Below are 22,547 nucleotides of genomic sequence, written 5' to 3' on the forward strand. Positions count from 1 at the left end.
TGGGCATCATGACATGCCATTAGAAGTGAGTCTTACATGGTGCCCATTTAGAAGAATAGTACATTTCTTTTGAAAATTCTTTAGTGTGTGTGTGTGTGTGTGTGTGTGTGTGTGTGTGTGTGTGTGTGTGTGTTGTATGTGAGAGTGTGGGCATATATGTACCACACTTTGTATATATCTGTCAGATATGTGAGAATTGGTTCTTTCCTTCTACCATAGGACCTGGGGGGTTGAACTCAGGTCATCAAGGCTGCATGGTAGGCTGGGCCACCCCACTGGTTCATAGCTAGCCTTCCTAAAGATTTTATTAATATGTCTACTTATATACCTCAATGATAAATTTCACCATGACTGAATTGAAGATTCCAGGTTTTGTAGCAGTTTCCTTTTGCACATGCTGAAGGTGCACGAGGTGAAGGAGAATTCAAGGGAATGCCGCCGAGGAAAGTAGACGCTGCCATTCCTGACATAAACCAGACCAAACACATCAGCTGTCACAGGAAAGTACATACACACAGCCTTCTCAAGAAGAAACTTGGACTTCCAGCAAGGTGACAGTCTTGCTACACGTAGAGGTGGATCGTCTTAGAGCTATGGAAATGAACCCAAAAGACAGGAATTACTAAGGAACAGAGGAAAATGAAAAATCAAAAGTGTAGCCAAGAGAAACCAAAACCCACAGAGGATGTCCAGGGGTCATCAGGGCCTATGACACAGAGCAGCTTGGACTGAAGAGATGCGAATGAATGAGCGCCTAGCTTGGCATGCTGCCCTGGCTGTGAGGAGAGAAGCAATCTGCCCACTTTCTCTAAGCAAGCTTGTGGAAAATCTGCTTCTTATCCAGGGCATGGAAAGAGGTAGGCATGGGGAGTCAGCCACGAGAAATTTGATTCCCTCTTGAGTTTAGAAACAAAATGTTTCCTCATAAATCCACATATGGGAGATTGTAGAATAAATAACCAGACATTGTTGAAGAAAAAAAAATGCACCATTTTGTCATGGCTGTTTTGAGACAGGATCATACCGTGCAGCTCTGTGGGGCTGGTCTAGAACTCACTGCATAGAGCAGGCTGGGCTCAAAAGTGGTTACACCATGCCTAATTTTTAATTTTTCTATGGGGAATACATTTATCAGTAACTTATGTTATACTTTATACATATAACATTATCCCTTGTCACTTAAAAATAAAGATAGCTCAAGAGGAAGAAATCAGCCAAAATAATGAATTTATGTTAAGTCCTTCCGAATTGGAACGATTTGACAAAAAGAATAGTTTTCAAGTGAGGCGAAAGACATGAAAAAGAATAGGGTTGAAAATGAAGTTCTGTCAATGAAAAATAAAATCACCGAAGTTAATATTCATTGAACAAGTTCATACCAAGACCATGTAGGCAAACAATTTTTTAAAATGACTAATATATTTGAAGAAACTATTGAATGTACAACAGGGGTAGAGAGGGGTTGGCTGAACAGATGTGGGCATGGGGGGGCAGAAGGTGTCTGTGCTGGTGGGGCTGGAAGATGACTTAGTAGATAAAACACTGGCTGCTGTCTCAGAGATCGGGGTTCAAAGCCGAGCACCCACATGGCAGCTAACTGCTCCCCGTGTCTCCAGTTTCAGGGATCAAACACCCTCTTCTGACCTCCTCAGGCACCAGGCACACATACCACACATGGTACACAGATACACATACATGCAGGCAAAGCATCCAAAGATAAATTAAATTAATAATAATTAAAAATGCGAGTTACTTTCAGTTGATACTTTGTAATTGTTTTTGTCCTGCAGGATACTTATGTAATACATTATGTAAAAGTAGGCATTATGTTTTTCACATTTTTAAAAGTTTTTGGAAAGACTTTTTATTGGTTCTTTGTGAGTTTCTCATCATGCACCTCAATCCCACTCATTTCCTCCTCTTCTCATAACCACCCTCCACCCTGGCAACCCGAGACACAACAGAGAGAAGACTCTCACTGTGGAAGCTGTAGTGTGTCACAGTGTGTCCCACAGTATACCCTTTTGTACACACTTCTTTGATTGAAATGCTCATTTCCACGACTCACTGGCTTGGTACTAGGTCGGGCAGGCTCACCCACAACTTACAACCAGGGCCAGCTCTACCGTGCTGCCCAGGTGAAGTGCAGGGACTGTTCTCCCAAGTATGGCAGCTGGTGAGGGGTATGGCCGGTTCTCCCATTCTCATGACCCCAGGGCCAGCTCTCCTGTCTGCCATAGATGACAAGGAATGAGAGATGGGAAAAGGGCATCTTCTTTCCCTCTTCTGTGCCACCTCCCAGTAGACAAGAGGCAAAGCCGACTCTCTCATACTTATGCCTTCAGCACAGGCTAACATGCAACCCCCATATCCAGGGCCAGCAAGGTGCAGGGCTCTCTCCTACATGCTGCAGCAGGTGAGGGGCAGGGCCATCTCTCCCACCTGCTGTAGGTGACAAGGGATGAGGGGAGGGGGAGGGCACCTCTCCCTTGCCCATCTTGCCACTTGGCAGACAAAAGGCAGGGCCAGCTCTCCGACACTCACACTCTTGGGGACAGCTCACCCACAACCCTCCTGCCCTATCCAGTGCTAGCTCTACTGTGCTGCCCAGGTGAGGTGCAGGACCCACTCTCTGGGGAGCTGCAGCAGGTGAGGCACAGGACCAGATCTCCCACTGTGATGATCTCTAGGCCAGCTGACCTGCCTGCTGTAGGTGGCAAGGGGTGAGACTGTGTGGGGGTTCATCTCTCCTTTGCCCGTGTCCCTGCACAGCAGATAGGTGGCAGCGGCAGCTCTCCCAGGCTCATGCCCTCAGGGCCAGATTGCCTATGATCTTGCTACCAGGGTCAGCACTGCTCTGCTGCCCAGGTGAGATGTAGTCCTGCCCTCTCAAGTGCTGAAGGCAGTGAAGGGAAGGGCCAGCTCTCCTATGCTCACTGTCCTTGGGGCCAGCTCACCCTCAACTCCCAGTGTGTGTGGCTGCTCCCCTGAGTTGAGTACTCCAGCTGGCTAGGGGTAGGGATAAGCTCTTCTGCTCTTCTGCTCCTAGGGCTAGCTCTCCCATGATGCCCATGTGAGGGGTGGGGCCAGTTCTGCACAGCCCTCAGACATTAATGTGTACCTGGGTGGCAGCCCAGACTAGGAACATTGCCCTAGACTTTGGTGGTAACAGTGCCCTGCTCCTATAGGGGACTTGGACTCAGATCTGGCCCCCATTGGCTGCAAAGGCCAGGGACCCTACTGTGGTCCCAGATGGGATCACTGGCTACTCATACCAGGCTGTTCCTTACTATCCTCAGGTCTCCAGATCTGCCTCTCTTTGTTGTGCCCACGTCCTTCTGTTTCTCTTTCTCTTCTATTTCTCCACCTCTTACTCACTGGCACCCGAGGTCTCAGAGTGTCTGGGGGTCCTCTCAGGAGTGGTCTCAGGGGTGCTCTGCCCCTTAGTGCATTATGGGACCAAGCAGGGTCATCTTGGGCATAGTCTGCCCCTGTAGATCTGTGCAGCGCTGGACTGGTGGTCATATCAGGTTGGCTCCCTAACAGCCTGACTGGTGCCTCATGACACCTGACTGGTGACCATCTCAAGGTCTCTTTTATTCAGGGGATATTTGGCTGCAAATCATTTAGATGTTTGAAGGTCAGAATGTTGAGTACAGGCATAGCCTTTCTCCTCTCTGCCACCTACTGACCCTGCAGCCATACCTGCAATGCCTCCAAGGACTGGGATTTTCACATTTTTTATTATCATGAACAGAGCAGAGGAGGAATAATAATTAGAAATTAGGTAAAACATTAGTTAGAATTAATTAGAAGAAACAAATGACAAAAAGTTGAAAACCTTTTCTTACGGTAAATGTGACATTTAGCCTTCAGGATATGCAGATTAATGCCTTCCCAGAAATAGTTATGGCCATGCTGAAATGAGTGTCCTGGATATTTATTGTAATTGAGTCCACGCTAATTGAAAAAGCAAACACTGGGGGTAGCAAGATGGCTCAGTGGGTAAAGGCACTTGCCACCAAGCTGGGTGTCCTAAGTTCGATCCCCAAGACCCACATGGTGGAAGGAGAGAACTGACTCTTGCATGTTGTCTTCTGACATCTGCATGCACATGTGAACACACACACACACACACACACACACACACACACACACACATACACACACACAGAGACAGACAGACAGACACAGGCACAGACACAGAGAGACAGAGACAGAGAGAGACAGACACAGACAGAGACAAACACAGACAGAGACAGACAGAGACAGAGAGAGACAGAGAGACAGAGACAGTCAGAGAGACAGAGACAGAGAGAGACAGAGACAGAGAGAGACAGACACAGAGACAGACAGAGACAGAGAGAGACAGAGAGACAGAGACAGTCAGAGAGACAGAGACAGACAGAGAGAGACAGAGACAGAGAGACAGAGACAGAGAGACAGAGACAGAGAGACAGAGACAGTCAGAGAGACAGAGACAGAGAGAGACAGAGACAGACAGAGAGAGACAAAGAGAGACAGAGAGAGACACAGAGAGAGACAGAGAGAGACAGAGGAAGAGAGATGGAGAGAGACAGAGAGACAGAGACAGAGGAAGAAAGAGGGAGAGAAAGAGAGAGGGAGAGAGAGACAGAGAAAACAGATGGAGAGAGAGAGAGAGGGAGAGAATATTTTGAAGTACTTATTGGATAGTAGTTACTGAGATGTCAGTCATGGATCTTTCTCTCTCACTAGGGGTGAACACAACCATTAGAGGTAGGCTTAAAGCCCCACAAGTAAACATTTTAATTTCGAGAGTGGAAGTTATTAAATGGAAGATGCGCCTTTTAAAAACGAGTTAGGGCACCACTGACCAAATTAGAAACTGCACATGGTTCCTCTGTGTGAGCCAAAGCCATTCTAACGTGGGATGCGTGCTCTCAGAAGAGTGGCACATCGCAACGGACCTTCTGCTAATCTATTCGACTGCTGAGTTTCATAAAAACATGGAACAAGTCCACTAAGTATTAACTTTGAGCCTCTTTCTTACTATTTCTTGGTGATTAAGCATTGCAATGGTCAAGTACATGCGTGAGAAACTGCAGTCATAAATGTCGGGGAGAGTGTGTAATCACAGTCAGTAACACACATTTGAAAGGTCATTCATAGCTTGCCTAGAAAACAAGAAAGACAGATTATCCTGTCGGGCTTCCCTCAGCTGAACCGAGTTAAAACTATCATTTAAGTTCAGCATGGAAAGGAACCATTTCAGAAGCACAAAGCTGTGAGAGAGAGAGAGAGAGACAGAGAGAGACAGAGACAGAGAGAGAGACAGAGAGACAGAGACAGAGAGAGACAGAGACAGAGAGACAGAGAGAGACAGAGACAGAGAGAGAGGCAGAGAGAGAGACAGAGAGAGACACAGAGAGAGAGAGACAGAGAGACAGACAGAGACAGACAGAGACAGAGATAGACAGAGGGACAGAGAGACAGAGACAGTTGTGTGACATTTCTGAGAGGCAAATTGTTCTATTCAATGTGTACTGATTGGTTAAGCCTCCCCTCCATGGAGACCATGGCTCACCTTCCCTTTGCTGGGCTCCTTGCTTTCACCTGTAACGGCTCCCACACCTCGGTGCCCTCCCTCTGACCGTGCTAGCACCACTGGTTTCACACTTGTGTTTGCCTGTTTTCTCTGGACTTGAAACTGCAGAGCTTGGTTTCCAGGTGGATTGACACCTGTGACTTCTTAGCTTAGTGCATTTGAGGATGTAGATTCAGCATCTCCTGACGCTTCAAAGAGAAGTGTTAAAGCAGGGAATCAAGATACCTAAAGCATTGAGTTTACAAGCGATTCTTCCTCTGGTCTTTAAACTTTACTTAACCCTGTCTGGGCATGGTGGTGCTCACTTTTCATCTCAGCACTTGGGAAGTAGATGGAACTCTATGAGTTCTCAGCCAGCCGAAGCTATTAGTAATACCTCGTCTTAAACCAGCTCACTACACTCCCCCCAAACCTTATCCTTAACTTTGAGCTCATAATACTACGACATTTACTAATGAAACATAGGCATCTAATGCTGGCAATTTGCATCAAATCTTAATTTTTAAATTGCTCGCTCTCTCTCTCTCTCTCTCTCTCTGTGTGTGTGTGTGTGTGTGTGTGTGTGTGTGTGTGTGTAGGTGTGTAGGTCAGAGGCCAACTTGCAGGAATCTGTTCGCTCCTACCATGTAGGTCCCTCCCTAGGATCAAATCCAGGCCATGAGGCTTGGCAGCAAGCCCTGCTGAGCCACCTCAACTGGCCAGAACCTTAAAGTTTTGATGCCCTTTATGTCAGTAATTTTAAAAACTGACTTTAATGAAAATGTGAAATACAGAATAGCATATGTTAGTAAGTTCATTTCATTCTTAAATCTGAAGATGTAAGTTATATACAGTTTAAAACACTGCTTGTTTTTATACATGGTGATGTTTGGAGGAAAGTACAATTATGCATTGAATTACTTGTTTTTTATTTCATTCCCCCTTTGACTCTCTCCTTTGAGACAAGGTCTCATGTGGACTAAGGTGGGGGAGGCTGGCCTTGAACTCCTGATCCTGCTTAGCTCCATCTCCCAAGTGCTGGGGTCACAGGGGTGCACCATGCACACTGCCTGGATGGTCTTCTTATTTTAGTGGCAGTAATACATATTCACTGAGAAAATTAGAAAATAATTATAAGAGTGGAAAGTTGTGTTGGTGCAAGTGAAGCAAGACCTGCGACAAGGCTGGCCAGGGTGACCGCACCTTTGAGCACTGGGAGATGGGGAGTGGGCAGGCAAGACTCTGTGAGTTCTAGGCCAGTCAGGGATGCACAGTGAGACCCTGCTCCACCCCCCCAATATTACAGGGATGGCTGAGTATTTTGTATACAGCAAGAAATATTTTTTCAAGGAACCAATCAATAAATGATTGGTTGATGATTAGGTTGATGAGGAGAACTCATTTGTTATGTTTTTGCTGGGGATTGAAGGTAGAGCTTTGTACATGTTGGGTAAGTGCTCTGCCAATGAATTCCAGTCACAACCCTTTAAAAATGCTTCTCAAAGAAAAGGCCGCCCAGAGATGTCCCCACCTAGAGATCCATCTCATCTGCAGACACCAAACCCTGACACTATTGCTGATGCCAAGCACTTGCTGACAGGGGTCTGTTACGGCTGTTCCCTGAGAGGTTCTATCAGCACCTGACCAATACAGATGCAGATACTCACAGACAACCATTGGACTGAACCCAGGGACCCCAAGGGAAAAGCTAGAGGAAGGACTGAAGGAGCTGAAGGGGACTGCAACCCCATAGGAAGAACAGTATCAATTAATGGACCACTCAGAGCTCCCAGAGACTAAACCACCAACCAAAGAGTATATACATGGAGGGATCCATGGCTCCAGATACATATGTAGTAGAGGATAGCCATAGATATCATCAATGGGAGAGGAGTTCCTTGGTCCTGTAGAAGCTTGATGCCCCAGCGTAGGGGGGATGCTAGAGTGGTGAGGTGGGAGTGGGTGAGTGGGTGGAGGAGCACCCTCATAGAGGCAAAGAGGAAGTGGGAGAGGAGGGAGGTAGCCAGGAAGGGGGATAAAATTTGAAATATAAATGAATAAAATGATTAATAATAATAAAATGCTTCTTAATAGCACATATTCACTATACTTAATAATGACACTCATTTAGAACAAATTGATACATTCACATAATGTATTTCAGCCATTCCTTTTTACCCTTTCCTGTCCCCTCCCACTACCATCAACCTCATTCATTTTTGCAACCAGCCCCTCTTCTCCTTTTGCGTCTTTTTTTCTGGTGACCCAATGAGTCAGGGGATGACACTCCACAAGCCTCTTGTTCCTCCAACACAATATTGACCTGCTCCGTCTTGCACAGACATTGTGCAGACAGCCAGAGCTGCTGTGAGTTGGAGCACAGTGGCAGTCCTTCCCATGGGCCAGCCAGTGTTCCATATGTCACCCTCCATTCCTCTAACTCTTGCCTTTTTCTCTGCCCCTTATTCCTCGGTGTTCCCTGAGCTGCAGAGGCATGATATAGATGCCCAGAACACAACAGTCACTAATTCTCGTCACTTTGACTAGTAATGAGTCTTTGTTATTGCCATGACCACTACCAAAAGAAGCTTCTCTGACCAGTGCCAGTGGATGGCACAGCCTTGGTTTGATGTCTTTGAGATAGTGTCTTGTTTTGTAGCTAGGCCTGTTAGACTAGCTGACCTCACCATGTGAGCGATGGTGTTCTGTCAGCTTCTGAGATGCTGGGACTGTAGACATGCATCACCGTGGTCTTCAGGAGTTGTCTTAGGGTTACTATTGCTGCCATGAAATATGATAACCAAAAGCAAGTGGGGGAGGAAAGGGTTTATACACCTTACACTTCCATATCACTGTTCATCATCAAAGGGAGTCATGACAGGAACTCAAACGGGGCTGGAACCTGGGGCAAGAGCTGATGCAGAGGCCATGGAAGGGTGCTGCTTACTGGCTTGCTCCTCATGGCTTGCTTTTAGTCTGCTTTCTTATAGAACCCAGGACCTCCGGCCCAGAGATAGAACCAACTACAGTGGGCTGGACCCTCCTCCATCAATAGCTAATTAAGAAAATGCCACATAGCTGGATCTTCTGGCAGCTTTTTCTTAATCAAGTTTCTCTCCTTTCAGATAACTCTAGTTCAAGTCAAGTTGAGTGAGACTAGCCGTTGCAGGAGTCATTGTTTTAATAAGCTCTAGATGGACTAGATTTGGTATGTTTCAGCACAAATGAACACTTGGTATTTCTTCCAACAGTTAATGCCCTTTCGAGCTCCTTCCATGAAGACACTGGTGATGTATAAGCCTCTCCACAAAATAGAAGAGTCTCTCATGAGTGAGGAAATGAATTTTTCATACCGCACAGAACTTTATATGTAACAATTTTATGCTAGAGGGGAGTTAAATTGGATGGTGTGGGGACAAGTATCATTTTGCTTTGTCTCTACATTTTAAAGAACTTCTATACAACTCCTGGATTGCCTATAAAGCATCTCAAGACATTCATCACTTACTGTGCCGCGGGTATTAAACTTGGCATGACCAATGGTCAGAAACTTAATGTCACTTTGGGCTCCCAGCAGCAGGTGGGAGGTGCTTCTCAGTCACCAGATGGGGGTCCAGGAATCAGCAGTAGCAGCAGGAAGGCAATGGAAACCAGAGGTAATCAGACATTGGTGAGAACTACAAGGGAGAGAACTCACTCCTGGGAACGTGTTCAAATAAGGCCTGGAGTTCTCATCACTCCTACATTGTGTCTAAGGAAAAATTTATTGGCGTTGAGTAAGAAGGACAGACAGGAGACAGCAGGGTGTTGATCAAAATAAATTCCTTTTGGGATAGATAAGGTCAGACATGAGACCAGGGAGAAGAACAACAAGAATATTTCCTTAGTAGAAGATTCTAGAAGGAATGTAATGCTAACAGAAAGAGCTGGATAGCTAATGGTTGAACTTACAGGGTCTCAGAGTTGACTGTGGAACCATTAGGGGAGAAGTCAAAGATGGGGCTTTTGACACCGGGTGGTCACTGTGAGCAACTTCAATATAGATGACAGTGCTAGAGCCGGTGATGAAGGGCTGGTTGGGGATCTTACCAGGAGAGCAGGGAAATGGAGGCATAACTAGTGCTGTCTTTACTTCCAAACCTCAGCCAATGGATGTAGATTGTTCCCTTCAAGGGGGGCGGAGCACAGTTCTCTTCTCCCTCCCCCTCCTCCAACCCTTCCTGCTTTTTCTGTTCTCCTCCTCCCGCTCTTCCTTTTCCACCTCATTGTTATCTTCTTTTCTGAGACTGGGTCTCATGTGGTCCTGGTTGACCTTGACCTTGCTATTAACAGAGTCCAGCTTTGAGTTCATGATCCACATTCCAAGTGCTGGTATTCCAGGCACATATCAGAGTCACTTCCTCTCCTGCTTTCCCCCCTCCTCCTCCCCCTCTCCCTCCCCTTCTTTTCTCCCTTCCTCCCTCTTCCTCTCTCCCTCTCTCCCCCTGCTTCTCTCTCTCCATCCCTCCCCTCCCCTTCCTCCCCCTCTCTCTCCTCCTTTCTCCTCCACGTGCTCCACCATCTGAGTAGCTCCACTTCTTTACTTCTTCCCTTCTTGCCTTCATTGCTTCTTGGCTTCTTCCACAAGCCAGCAAATCTCTTAAAAGAGTTTTATTGGAGGGTTCAGAGGTTGGAGGGACAAATCCAGGGGTGATTGTCTCTGCTCCCACAAGTGGACAGCAGGGAATTGGACAAAGGGCAAGGCTTATATAGGATTTCTTAAGGGGGGGAGTTCAGGGCAGAGATTTCTAGAGTGAGGATTGGTGGGATTTTAAGTCCTGAGCTTGGGGAGCTCAGGGATTGGATTGGTGGGGTTTTGTGCTCAGGATTTTTTTCCTGTGGGAATCTGAGGGATTGGTGGATTTTCCTCAAGGATTGGTGTGTTTTTTCCCCACCCCCACCCTTTTTGTGCATCTGGCCCATGGGTTAAGATGAGAAGACCTTTCTAGCTGCAGGCTGCTTTGACTGAGGCACCATCACTGCTGAGCTGCCTGGGGTGGCTGGAGAGGAGGTGTTGACACTGTAGACAAGCTCCTTATGGGACAGCTCCTACGGTGGTATTTCCTGAAGGCCATAGGCTGAGGCAGGAAAGAAGGCGCTGCCACTGTGGACAACTCCTGTGACAGTACCTCATGACAGTCTGCAGGCTGAGGTGGGAAAGGAAGCACGGCCACCATGGACAGCTCCTGTGGCAGTATTGGGTTGGAAGGAGGGGTTGCCACGTAGATCTTGTGGGGCGCTGCTCAGGGACTACAGAATCTTTTTCTTTTCTTTTTTTTCCATTCCATCCACTGTTTATGTTTTTCTAGATTTTATGAATGGATTTTTTTCTATCTCTTTTAAGAACGTCGAGAGTATCATAATAGGCTTTTTTAAAGTCCTTGTCTTGTGTTTTAGCTATACCGTATTTCTCAGTGTCACTGTAGTAGAGTTGTTAGGCTTTAGTGGAGACATATTATCCTGACTGTTACTGATTATATTTTTTTCTTTTTCTTTTTCTTTTCTTTTTTTTTTTCGGAGCTGGGGACCGAACCCAGGGCCTTGTGCTTGCTAGGCAAGCGCTCTACCGCTGAGCTAAATCTCCAACCCCTTATATTTTTTTCTTAAGTGAGGAATTTTACTAAAAACAAAACAAAACTAAAACAAGACTGAACAGAAGTTTTCGTCATGGAGGAGGCCTGGGGCCAGGTTGCCCTCCATCAGCTGCTAAATGTTCTGCTGCTACACAAAGGGGTTGGGGATGGCCTCCATGCTGTCAGACAGGCAGATGAACAGCATTGAGGTGCCATGGCTCCATCTGCTGTGTGCCCTCTATCAGCTTGTACTGGTCATTGGGGTCTTGCACGAGCTCAGTGGTTCCGTCCAGTGCCAGGTTGCTCAGTGGGTCAAACTCTCTCAGGATCCCTCTGGGTTCCCAGTCATCCTAGAACTTCATGTGGATGGTCTTGTCAATATACTTAGACAGGTCCAAGATGCTTTCTTTCTTTCTTCTTCTTCTCTTTGTCCATCATCTTGCCATAGCCTATCGATTATATTTTTACATCGGTAGCTAGGTATCTGGGTTTGGGATGGTTGTAATTCTAGCTGCTGATACCTGCTCTTGTGTTGGGTAGGTGCTCCATTCCTTGGTCTTGGTTGCTGCTTCTGGTTCTTAGGAGAGTGTGATGCCGTGGGTTGCCTGATTAGGAATGCTTCTGAGATCCTGCCATGTGTAGCCTTTGGGGGTCCTGGGTAGAAAGTGTTTCTAGGTATTGGGAGCTGACACAAAGGACTGGGGATGGCTTGAAGGTGTGTGTGAGGGGGTCCACAGGAAGGAAGAAAGCTGGGTCTGTTACCAGGATCTGCTTAATTCCCTGGGAATGGGGGCCGAGAGAAAGAAGAGGCCAAGGTAGGGGAGGGGGTTGGAATTGAGGGACAGGAAGGAGAAATAAGATCTCCTACCTGATTCCTTGGTTAGTGTGGCTGGCAGGTTTCTAGCGAGTGCCTGCAGGAATTGGCAGCAGACACAGAGGGATGGGGTAATGGTGGAGTTCTGTAGGAAAAGTTCTGCTTGATCTGACAATAGGACCAGTGAAGGAGAGAAGGCTACAGCAGATGGCCTGCTACAGAGCTAGGGGTAAGACTGAGGGATTGGAATTGGAGGACTGGAGAGAGTGAAGATCATCTACCTGATTTTCTGGCCAACATGAACAGAGGGTTTCCAGGGAGTGCCTATGGGTTATATGTGGTGAGCAAATGTGTGTGTGTGTGTGTGTGCTGTTTGTGAGTGTGTGTATTTGCCCGTGTCTGCATGTGTGGAGGCTAGACGATGGTGTTGAATATCTTCCTCCATTGCTCTATCTCTATCTCTATCTCCATCCATCCATCCATCCATCCATCCATCCATCCATCCATCTGAGATGGTTTCTCACTGAACATGGACCTTGCTGTTTTGACTATATTGAGGGAGCACCAATCCCCCAAAAGCTGCATTTCCATCTTGTTCCAGCATTGGGATTATAGACATATCTGGCTTTAAAACAAGTAATTAACAATTGAAAGTATTATTACATTATTTCCCCTCTTTCACTTTTTCTTTCTTCCTTCCTTCCTTCCTTTCTTTCTTTCTTTCTTTCTTTCTTTCTTTCTTTCTCTTGTTCTTTCTTTCTTTCTCTTGTTCTTTCTTTCTTTCTTTCTTTCTTTCTTTCTTTCTTTCTTTCTCTCTCTCTCTCTCTTTCTTTCTTTCTTCCAAACCCTTCCAAGCATAACCCTACTCCCTCTCTTTAAAATTCAAGGCCTCTTTTTTTCCTTTAATTGTTTCTATATAATTTATTCTGTGTCCTCAATGCCTCTCAACTTCATGACATCTTCTTTTAATTATTACTGTTAAATGTATAATACATCGTTTCCCACATATTATCATTGTCACTCATCACACACACACACACACACACACACACACACACACACACACACACGACCTAATGAGTCCATGTAGGTGCTATGGAGATGGACATTTGAAGCAAGAATTGATTGGGATTAAAACCAGAGATCAGAGATCGGTAACTAGCATCGTAGGGAACCTGCCAGTGACTGAGTAAACATGGAAGAAGCTGACGTTTCAGGAGAAAGAAGTCAGCTATTCAGTAATTGTGCCTGCTCATCGTCTCTAGCCCGTACACGCGTATTTTAGCACAGCTTAGCTTATTCAGATACTTTCCCGGCCCACAGGGCTGTTCTTTTCTTCCAGTTAGTTACATTTACCTTATCATTTATTAATTTTTTCAACAGCTGTTCTTTCAGTCAAAGGAAAACACAGCTTTTGAATGCCTTTATCCCGGTTCCCCAAGTCCCAATCTAATTAATAAGCAAACATAAGAAGTGAAAGGCCTATAGCTCATTTCCATGCCTTTGCACCGATTGTGTACATAAATGAATATCAATGGGGTGGGCAGAACTGGGCTCATTGCACCGAGTTAATACATGATGATTTATGGCTGGGCAGAGGCAGAAAACAAATGACTCAGCCCTGAGGAGAGGAGGAAGGAGTGATTTTCAGACACCATAACAACACTGCAATCTATGGCATGTATAGGAAAGTCCTGTTTCAACATCGATTGTATTTTAGAGCAGCGGTGCTAACCCGTTTCCCCCTAATTAAACAGGCATTTACTCTCACTCTTCCCGCCCACTGATACCTGGGTGTTCTATCATCAGCATCATTGATCTGAACAGTTCTTTCCCTTTCATTGTTTTAAACGTTGGAACTGATACTGTTCATGTATTCTTCGTATTTCAGGTTTACTGAGGCGCGTTGATAAATAACTGCACACCAGATACACCTCAGTCTGTCAGATATTGGTGCAGGTATTGGTGAGTCTTTGTACCAGCATATACCCCTTCACCATGAAGTAGAACTTACACTTATCACTGCCCACACTTTTCTTGTGCTCTCTTCCCTACCTTCTCCCTCCCTCCATTCCTTCCTGGGGATTCGACTTAGGGCATTGTCTTAATTAGGGTTTTACTGCCGTGAACAGATACCGTGACTAGGACAACTCTTACAAGGACAACATTTAATTGGGGCTGGCTTACAGGTTCAGAGGTTCAGTCCATTATCATCAAGGCAGAAACATGGCAGCATCCAGGCAGGCATGGTGCAGGAGATGCTGAGAGTTCTACATCTTGTTCTGAAGGCAAACAGGAAAAGATTGGCTTCCTGGCAATTAGGGTGAAGGTCTTATATCCCACACCCACAGTGACATGCCTATTCCTACAAGGTCACACCCACTCCAATAAGGCCACACTTCCTAATAGTGCCATTTCCTGGGACAAGCATATACAAACCATTACAGGCATGCAAGCAAGAAATACTCGTCTACAGACCCAGATTTCCCCACCCATATCCCACAATTTTCTATTTTATTTTATTTTACTTGATAGTAAAGATCTGATTAGTCTGGTAAGTAAATATTATAAAGAAAATAAACGACTGAAGCTCCTGGAAAGGGCGGCGCAGATCTTCCTGGTTGCTGCCGCCACAGAGAGCTCGTGGGCAGCACCCCGTGAGCAAACTTGAGCCTCGGGACCACAGGTAAGACTAACTTTTCTGCTGCAAGAGACCTGCCTGGTGAACTCGGGACACACAGAGGCAGAATTCCTCTAGGACCGGGCACTCCCTGTGTTTACTGGGAGTCCCACACCCAAGGATCACAGCCCGCAGCAGCTCTCTGCTCCCAGACCCCGTGGGAGAGAGACCTCACCGCCTGGTCAGGTGGGCACTCCTGAGGCTGCGGAGCGGAAGAGACCACCAACACTGCCCACCCCTGCCCACATCCTTGGCCCAAGAGGAAACTGTATATGGCCTCTGGGTTCCCGTAGAGGAGGGCCCAAGAGCAGCAGGACCGCTGCGTCTGAGACACCACCGGAAGCTGAAGGGATCTACTGGATAAACAGTTCTCTGCACCCAAATCCCGTGGGAGGGAGAGCTAAACCTTCAGAGAGGCAGACACGCCTGGGAAACCAGAAGAGACTGCACTCTGCACACATCTCGGACGCCAGAGGAAAACCCCAAACGCCATCTGAAACCCTGGTGCACAGAGGCTCCCAGAAAGGGCGGCGCAGATCTTCTTGGTTGCTGCCGCCGCAGAGAGCTCGTGGGCAGCACCCCGCAAGCGAACTTGAGCCTCGGGACCACAGGTAAGACCAACTTTTCTGCTGCAAGTGACCTGCCTGGTGAACTCAAGACACAGGCCCACAGGAACAGCTGAAGACCTGTAGAGAGGAAAAACTACACGCCCGAAAGCAGAACACTCTGTCCCCATAACTGGCTGAAAGAAAACAGGAAAACAGGTCTACAGCACTCCTGAGACACAGGCTTATAGGACAGTCTAGCCACTGTCAGAAATAGCAGAACAAAGTAACACTAGAGATAATCTGATGGCAAGAGGCAAGCTCAGGAACCCAAGCAACAGAAACCAAGACTACATGGCATCATCGGAGCCCAATTCTCCCACCAAAACAAACATGGAATATCCAAACACACCAGAAAAGCAAGATCTAGTTTCAAAATCATATTTGATCATGATGCTGGAGGACTTCAAGAAAGATGTGAAGAACTCCCTTAGAGAAACACAGGGAAACATTAATAAACAAGTAGAAGCCTACAGAGAGGAATCGCAAAAGTCCCTGAAAGAATTCCAGGAAAACACAATCAAACAGTTGAAGGAATTAAAAATGGAAATAGAAGCAATCAAGAAAGAACACATGGAAACAACCCTGGATATAGAAAACCAAAAGAAGAGACAAGGAGCTGTAGATACAAGCTTCACCAACAGAATGCAAGAGATGGAAGAGAGAATCTCAGGAGCAGAAGATTCCATAGAAATCATTGACTCAACTGTCAAAGATAATGTAAAGCAGAAAAAGCTACTGGTCCAAAACATACAGGAAATCCAGGACTCAATGAGAAGATCAAACCTAAGGATAATAGGTATAGAAGAGAGTGAAGACTTCCAGCTCAAAGGACCAGTAAATATTTTCAACAAAATCATAGAAGAAAACTTCCCTAACCTAAAAAAAGAGATACCCATAGGCATACAAGAAGCCTACAGAACTCCAAATAGATTAGACCAGAAAAGAAACACCTCCCGTCACATAATAGTCAAAACACCAAACGCACAAAATAAAGAAAGAATATTAAAAGCAGTAAGGGAAAAAGGTCAAGTAACATATAAAGGCAGACCTATCAGAATCACACCAGACTTCTGGCCAGAAACTATGAAGGCCAGAAGATCCTGGACTGATGTCATATAGACCCTAAGAGAACACAAATGCCAGCCCAGGTTACTGTATCCTGCAAAACTCTCAATTAACATAGATGGAGAAACCAAGATATTCCATGACAAAACTAAATTTACACAACATCTTTCTACAAATCCAGCACTACAAAGGATAATAAATGGTAAAGCCCAACATAAGGAGGCAAGCTATACCCTAGAAGAAGCAAGAAACTAATCGTCTTGGCAACAAAACAAAGAGAAGAAAAGCACACAAACATAACCTCACATCCAAATATGAATATAACAGGAAGCAATAATCACTATTCCTTAATATCTCTCAACATCAATGGCCTCAACTCCCCAATAAAAAGACATTGATTAACAAACTGGATACAGAACGAGGACCCTGCATTCTGCTGCCTACAGGAAACACACCTCAGAGACAAAGACAGACACTACCTCAGAGTGAAAGGCTGGAAAACAACTTTCCAAGCAAATGGTCGGAAGAATCAAGCTGGAGTAGCCATTCTAATATCAAATAAAATCAATTTTCAACTAAAAGTCATCAAAAAAGATAAGGAAGGACACTTCATATTCATCAAAGGAAAAATCCACCACAATGAACTCTCAATCCTAAATATCTATGCCCCAAATACAAGGGCACCTACATACGTAAAAGAAACCTTACTAAAGCTCAAAACACACATTGCACCTCACACAATAATAGTGGGAGATTTCAACACCCCACTCTCATCAATGGACAGATCATGGAAACAGAAATTAAACAGTGATGTCGACAGACTAAGAGAAGTCATGAGCCAAATGGACTTAACGGATATTTATAGAACATTCTATCCTAAAGCAAAAGGATATACCTTCTTCTCAGCTCCTCATGGTACTTTCTCCAAAATTGACCATATAATTGGTCAAAAAACGGGCCTCAACAGGTACAGAAAGATAGAAATAATCCCATGCGTGCTATCAGACCACCACGGCCTAAAACTGGTCTTCAATAACAATAAGGGAAGATTGCCCACATATACGTGGAAATTGAACAATGCTCTACTCAATGATAACCTGGTCAAGGAAGAAATAAAGAAAGAAATTAAAAACTTTTTAGAATTTAATGAAAATGAAGGTACAACATACCCAAACTTATGGGACACAATGATAGCTTTCCTAAGAGGAAAACTCATAGCGCTGAGTGCCTGCAGAAAGCAACAGGAAAGAGCATATGTCAGCAGCTTGACAGCACACCTAAAAGCTCTAGAACAAAAAGAAGCAAATACACCCAGGAGGAGTAGAAGGCAGGAAATAATCAAACTCAGAGCTGAAATCAACCAAGTAGAAACAAAAAGGACCATAGAAAGAATCAACAGAACCAAAAGTTGGTTCTTTGAGAAAATCAACAAGATAGATAAACCCTTAGCCAGACTAATGAGAGGACACAGAGAGTGTGTCCAAATTAACAAAATCAGAAAGGAAAAGGGAGACATAACTACAGATTCAGAGGAAATTCAAAAAATCATCAGATCTTACTACAAAAGCCTATATTCAACAAAACTTGAAAATCTGCAGGAAATGGACAATATCCTAGACAGATACCAGGTACCGAAGTTAAATCAGGAACAGGTAAACCAGTTAAACAACCCCATAACTCCTAAGGAAATAGAAGCAGTCATTAAAGGTCTCCCAACCAAAAAGAGCCCAGGTCCAGACGGGTTTAGTGCAGAATTCTATCAGACCTTCATAGTAGACCTCGTACCAATATTATCCAAACTATTCCACAAAATTGAAACAGATGGAGCACTACTGAATTCCTTCTATGAAGCCACAATTACTCTTATACCTAAACCACACAAAGACACAACAAAGAAAGAGAACTTCAGACCAATTTCCCTTATGAATATCGACGCAAAAATACTCAATAAAATTCTGGGAAACTGAATCCAAGAGCACATCAAAACAATCATCCACCATGATCAAGTAGGCTTCATCCCAGGCATGCAGGGATGGTTTAATATACGGAAAACCATCAACGTGATCCATTATATAAACAAACTGAAAGAACAAAACCACATGATCATTTCATTAGATGCTGAGAAAGCATTTGACAAAATTCAACACCCCTTCATGATAAAAGTCCTGGCAAGAATAGGAATTCAAGGCCCATACCTAAACATAGTAAAAGCCATATACAGCAAACCAGTTGCTAACATTAAACTAAATGGAGAGAAACTTGAAGCAATCCCACTAAAATCAGGGACTAGACATGGCTGTCCACTCTCTCCCTACTTATTCAATATAGTTCTTGAAGTTCTAGCCAGAGCAATCAGACAACAAAAGGAGGTCACGGGGATACAGATCGGAAAAGAAGAAGTCAAAATATCACTATTTGCAGATGATATGATAGTTTATTTAAGTGATCCCAAAAGTTCCACCAGAGAACTACTAAAGCTGATAAACAACTTCAGCAAAGTGGCTGGGTATAAAATTAACTCAAATAAATCAGTAGCCTTCCTCTACACAAAAGAGAAACAAGCCGAGAAAGAAATTAGGGAAACGACACCCTTCATAATAGACCCAAATAATATAAAGTACCTCGGTGTGACTTTAACCAAGCAAGTAAAAGATCTGTACAATAAGAACTTCAAGACACTGAAGAAAGAAATTGAAGAAGACCTCAGAAGATGGAAAGATCTCCCATGCTCATGGATTGGCAGGATTAATATAGTAAAAGTGGCCATTTTACCAAAAGCAGTCTACAGATTCAATGCAATCCCCATCAAAATACCAATCCAATTCTTCAAAGAGTTAGACAGAACAATTTGCAAATTCATCTGGAATAACAAAAACCCAGGATAGCTAAAACTATCCTCAACAATAAAAGGACTTCAGGGGGAATCACTATCCCTGAACTCAAGCAGTATTACAGAGCAATAGTGATAAAAACTGCATGGTATTGGTATAGAGACAGACAGATAGGCCAATGGAATAGAATTGAAGACCCAGAAATGAACCCACACACCTATGGTCACTTGATTTTTGACAAAGGAGCCAAAACCATCCAACGGAAAAAAGATAGCATTTTCAGCAAATGGTGCTGGTTCAACTGGAGGTCAACATGTAGAAGAATGCAGATTGATCCATGCTTATCACCCTGTACAAAGCTTAAGTCCAAGTGGATCAAGGACCTCCACATCAAACCAGACACACTCAAACTAATAGAAGAAAAACTAGGGAAGCATCTGGAACACATGGGCAGTGGAAAAAATTTCCTGAACAAAACACCAATGGCTTATGCTCTAAGATCAAGAATCGACAAATGGGATCTCATAAAACTGCAAAGCTTCTGTAAGGCAAAGGACACTGTGGTTAGGACAAAACGGCAACCAACAGATTGGGAAAAGATCTTTACCAATCCTACAACAGATAGAGGCCTTATATCCAAAATATACAAAGAACCAAGAAGTTAGACCGCAGGGAGACAAATAACCCTATTAAAAAATGGGGTTCAGAGCTAAACAAAGAATTCACAGCTGAGGAATGCCGAATGGCTGAGAAACACCTAAAGAAATGTTCAACATCTTTAGTCATAAGGGAAATGCAAATCAAAACAACCCTGAGATTTCACCTCACACCAGTGAGAATGGCTAAGATCAAAAACTCAGGTGACGGCAGATTCTGGCGAGGATGCAGAGAAAGAGGAACACTCCTCCATTGTTGGTGGGATTGCAGACTGGTACAACCATTCTGGAAATCAGTCTGGAGGTTCCTCAGAAAATTGGACATTGAACTGCCTGAGGATCCAGCTATACCTCTCTTGGGCATATACCCAAAAGATGCACCAACATATAAAAAAGACACGTGCTCCACTATGTTCATCGCAGCCTTATTTATAATAGCCAGAAGCTGGAAAGAACCCAGATGCTCTTCAACAGAGGAATGGATACAGAAAATGTGGTACATCTACACAATGGAATATTACTCAGCTATCAAAAACAACGAGTTTATGAAATTCGTAGGCAAATGGTTGGAACTGGAAAATATCATCCTGAGTGAGCTAACCCAATCACAGAAAGACATACATGGTATGCACTCATTGATAAGTGGCTATTAGCCCAAATGCTTGAATTACCCTAGATGCCTAGAACAAATGAAACTCATGACGGATGATCAAAATGTGAATGCTTCACTCCTTCTTTAAAAGGGGAACAAGAATACCCTTGGCAGGGAAGAGAGAGGCAAAGATTAAAACAGAGACTGACAGCCACCCAATTAGACAAGATGGATGAAGCAAAGAAGTGCAGACTGACAGGAGCCGGATGTAGATCGCTCCTGAGAGACACAGCCAGAATACAGCAAATACAGAGGCGAATGCCAGCAGCAAACCACTGAACTGAGAATAGGACCGCCGTTGAAGGAATCAGAGAAAGAACTGGAAGAGCTTGAAGGGGCTCGAGACCCCATATGTACAACAATGCCAAGCAACCAGAGCTTCCAGGGACTAAGCCACTACCCAAAGGCTATACATGGACTGACCCTGGACTCTGACCTCATAGGTAGCAATGAATATCCTAGTAAGAGCACCAGTGGAAGGGGAAGCCCTGGGTCCTGCTAAGACTTAACCCCCAGTGTACTATACTTGGGGGGAGGGCGGCAATTTGGGGAGGGTTGGGAGGGGAGCACCCATAAGGAAGGGGAGGGGGGAGGGTGATGTTTGCCCGGAAACTGGGAAAGGGAATAACACTCGAAATGTATATAAGAAATACTCAAGTTAATAAAAAAAAAAGAAATGTAAATAAGAAATACCCAATTTAATAAAGATGGAGAAAAAAAAAACAAAAAAAAAACAGAGACTGAAGGAACACCCATTCAGAGCCTGCCCCACATGTGGCCCATACATATACAGCCACCCAATTAGACAAGATGGATGAAGCAAAGAAGTGCAGACCGACAGGAGCCGGATGTAGATCTCTCCTGAGAGACACAGCCAGAATACAGCAAATACAGAGGCGAATGCCAGCAGCAAACCACTGAACCGAGAATAGCACCCCCGTTGAAGGAATCAGAGAAAGAACTGGAAGAGCTTGAAGGGGCTCGAGACCCCATAGGTACAACAATGCCAAGCAACCAGAGCTTCCAGGGACTAAGCCACTACCCAAAGACTATACATGGACTGACCCTGGACTCTGACCTCATAGGTAGCAATGAATATCCTAGTAAGAGCACCAGTGGAAGGGGAAGCCCTGGGTCCTGCTAAGACTGAACCCCCAGTGAACTAGACTGTTGGGGGGAGGGTGGCAATGGGGGGAGGGTTGGGAGGGGAACACCCATAGGGAAGGGGAGGGGGGAGGGGGATGTTTGCCTGGAAACCGGGAAAGGGAATAACACTTGAAATGTATATAAGAAATACTCAATTTAATAAAAAAAATAAAAATAAAGAAAATAAACAAAAGTTTGGCAAAATTTCCCCCTCTATTTTCAGTGCTTGGGAAAAAACAAACACAGTAAAACCCAAAATGCTTCCCAGTGATCTGCAGCTTTGGTGACTAAGCCTAGTTCCTTAATAACCCATGCAGAATAACCTCAAGACCAGCTCATATCCCTCCCACAATGCCCCTGTCTGTCAGTCCTCATAACTCCCCAAGTCAAGGTTTGCTTAACAAGCACGGTGTGGAACCTAGGCACAACCCTACCCTACAGTGTCTCTTCCAATTCAACCAGTGAGGCCTCGACTGGACCCTCTGAATCTCTGAGCAGATTCTTGATGCTTGAGCTTCTTAATTTCAATCATGGTTTCAAAAGTCACCTGTTCATGTTTGGATCTGACTGGTGATTAGTTCCCCAGTGAACGCCAATCGGGGTACAGGACTGCGGGGCTGTTCGTCTTTGACATCTCTATGGAGAGTAATAAAGACTCGAGCAACTGAGAACCGTCCCTTGTGCCATGCTGCCTCTAAGAGCCACATCGGTTTCCTTTAATTCTGCTTCTCGATCTGCTTTAAGTAATGGGATGCTTGGAAGTCTGGCTAGAAGCCAGACATATTGGGGCCGGGAGATGGACAAAAGAACCTTTACATCTAAAATAGGCATATTTATTTTGATACTTAAATAGTTTACATGAATTATCTTCTTGGCCTTTTAGGAAATTTTGTCAATGGAATGAATGAATGAACGAA

At 44.7% G+C, this 22,547-nt stretch overlaps 2 pseudogenes; both read right to left on the reverse strand.

Annotated features, from left to right (window-relative positions):
• Positions 1-3,606: 3,606 nt before the first annotated feature.
• Positions 3,607-3,727, reverse strand: LOC120098399 (small nucleolar RNA SNORA17; annotated as a pseudogene).
• A 7,584-nt stretch (positions 3,728-11,311) lies between these two features.
• On the reverse strand, positions 11,312-22,337 carry Lsm7-ps1 (LSM7 homolog, U6 small nuclear RNA and mRNA degradation associated, pseudogene 1; annotated as a pseudogene).
• Positions 22,338-22,547: the final 210 nt, after the last annotated feature.

This window comes from Rattus norvegicus, chromosome 18, assembly GCF_036323735.1.
Source record: "Rattus norvegicus strain BN/NHsdMcwi chromosome 18, GRCr8, whole genome shotgun sequence".
NCBI lineage: Eukaryota > Metazoa > Chordata > Mammalia > Rodentia > Muridae > Rattus > Rattus norvegicus.